Genomic DNA, 2,500 nt, shown 5'->3' with positions numbered 1-2,500 from the left:
ACGACATTATTTAACTTTCAATTTTTACATTTCGATTCAACCTTTTATAGTATAGTATTTCGCCATTGTATTGTTATTTGAATATACATATATATCTATATAAATTTTTGTTTGCATTTATAGTCTAGCCTTCAATGTTAGAAGAGCCACTTGTGGCTTACATTGAATAAACCGTTATTATTATTATTATTATTATTATTATTATTATTATTACTATTATTCAAAGACAGGCAAAAATTAACGATAAAAACCGACGTTTTGGTGCCTTCATGACACCATTGTCAAGGACAAATAAAAATTACAACGTTTGCGGCGAGGTGTAACAAGAAATTAGCATACAATGTTTGAAGCCAATTATATCAATACTTTTGCGCTAATTGAATCGCTTTGCACGTTCAGAGTGGGTTTTAGGTCTCTGATGAAAAGCATTTCATTCACCAAACAATTGAACTTATTTCTACACTTTTTCAGAATGCTAAATCGCCTCAGTAGGTCTTTTGGGACTTCGCCGTGCTGTTCGTGGTACTGTTTATATACTGAAGATGCCTTTTGTTTATGTCCATCCACACGTGTGTGTAAGTGTCCACGTGTATAGCCCACATAACCCGCATCACACAAGTCACATTCAAAACGATAAACGACGTGTGTTGGTTGACGATCTGTGGCTTCGTTTTGCATACTTTAAGATTTTGGTCAATTTTGCAGCGAACGAATACTGGCTGGACAGTTGTCTGCACCTTTATGCTGAGATTCTTGAGCTCTTTCTTAACATAATTTGCTGATTCCTGGTCTTTAAACGGTATGACCACACGAACAATGGCTCTTGGTTCTTTGGGCGTCTGTGAGGGCTGCTTATCAACGATTCTAGATTGTAAGAAGGTGCTAATGATGGGATTTACCAAGCATTCCGGGTATTTAAGGTGTGCAAAAACTTAGTTTAGGCAATCACACTCTTCAGAGAAATACGCCCAGGAGGAGGATAATCGATGTGCGTGATCAAGCATGGTTGTCAGAAAGCTCCCTTTGTAGCGATTGTCTACATGGCTTTGATAGTGTAATGATAGACCTGTGTTTGTGGATTTCACATAAACCTTGGTTTCAATCCAAGGTGCATGGTTGAGTAATTCGGTGCCAAGGAAAGGAAGCTTGCCGTTCTTTTCCACCTCCATGGTGAATTTGACCGAAGTGTGGGCGCTGTTGAGGGTATGCAGGAAAGTAGTTGCTGTTGCTAAATCAGACATTACAGTGAGCGTGTCATCAACTTATCGAGGATGGAAGTTTTCCTTGCTGCTTGAGGGTATCTTCGATGGATGACATGAAGACGTTAGCTAATAAGGGCCTAAGAGGGGACCCCATAGCAAGGCCATCTGTCTGTTCATAAAGAGCTCCGTCAAACTGAAACAGTTGACCTTTGGCGGCTACGCTTAGGAGATCGACAAGATCCCTTCTGGTAAGGGTAAGATTGTTCGTTGTATTGAACCAATTGTTCGTAAAGGCTCTGTTGACCAGGATCTCTATTGTTTCATCCAAAGGCACGTTTGTGAATAACGAGGAGACATCATACGAAACCACGATTTCACCCTTGTTGATCTTCAACTCGTGAATCTCATTTGTGAAATCAAAAATATCAGTTCCTTTCCCTTTAAAAGTAAAAGTAAAAGTAAAGCAACCATATTTAACGTCGATAACTCGTAACAGTAATTCAACTGACAAACCTGAGGTCGACGGTGCGCTCATTTTACTCCCCCCTCTCCATCAGTGGTCCGTTTTACGGGTATTTAAAGCTACTTAGCTACACGGAAAGGAAAAAAGTCGAAACAAGGATGCGAGATCCAGGAATCGAACTCAGGACCTCTTGCACCAAGGCCGTGCACTAACCGACTGTGCCACCCTTGCCATCCTTGCTCCTTTTCGTAGGTATACTGATTCAGGGACAAGGGCTTCAATTTCTCGTCAAGCCATTTAGCCAGGGGATAATTGTACGTGTTGGTCGCTGATAATATAGGCCTCATAGCCAATTGTTCTTTGTGGGTTTTTGGCAACCCATATAAATGTGCAAATCTGGAACCTGAAGAGCTCACCGAGTCTGCAATGGCCTATGGTGAAACGTCGGTTTTTATCATTAATTTTTGCCTGTCTTTGCATTACCAATTCTTTATTGATAAGAATCTTAAAACGCGATAATCAACTACATTTGTTCAGGAGACTGGAACAATGTAGTAAGAAGCAGATTAACTGCGATAGCCCAATCGAATTCCTCAGACTCTGTAAGAACTTCGACCAAACTCCAATGTTCGCTAAGGTCGACAAAGCAAGGTGCTCTAAATGGAAGCAGTCTTCCGAACCCTTTACAAGGAATGTCATCTCTAAGGAACTAAATGGAAAGATCAAACAGAGTGCATATCTAAAACGCGAGATCAATTCCATCTACGATGAGATTTGAAGGAGCTGTAGCTTGCCTCGCTACGCCTGTGTTTTACACACGATAGTAAGCCTTAGA

General features: G+C 40.6%; 1 pseudogene; it reads right to left on the bottom strand.

Moving 5' to 3' along the window:
* Window positions 1-354: 354 nt before the first annotated feature.
* Window positions 355-1,356, bottom strand: LOC137981016 (uncharacterized; annotated as a pseudogene).
* Between the last annotated feature and the right edge of the window lie 1,144 nt (window positions 1,357-2,500).

The sequence above is a fragment of the Montipora foliosa genome, chromosome 1, assembly GCF_036669935.1.
Source record: "Montipora foliosa isolate CH-2021 chromosome 1, ASM3666993v2, whole genome shotgun sequence".
Taxonomy (NCBI): domain Eukaryota; kingdom Metazoa; phylum Cnidaria; class Anthozoa; order Scleractinia; family Acroporidae; genus Montipora; species Montipora foliosa.
Note: the sequence above shows the minus strand (reverse complement) of the source record. Positions and strands in the feature narration are given on the sequence as shown.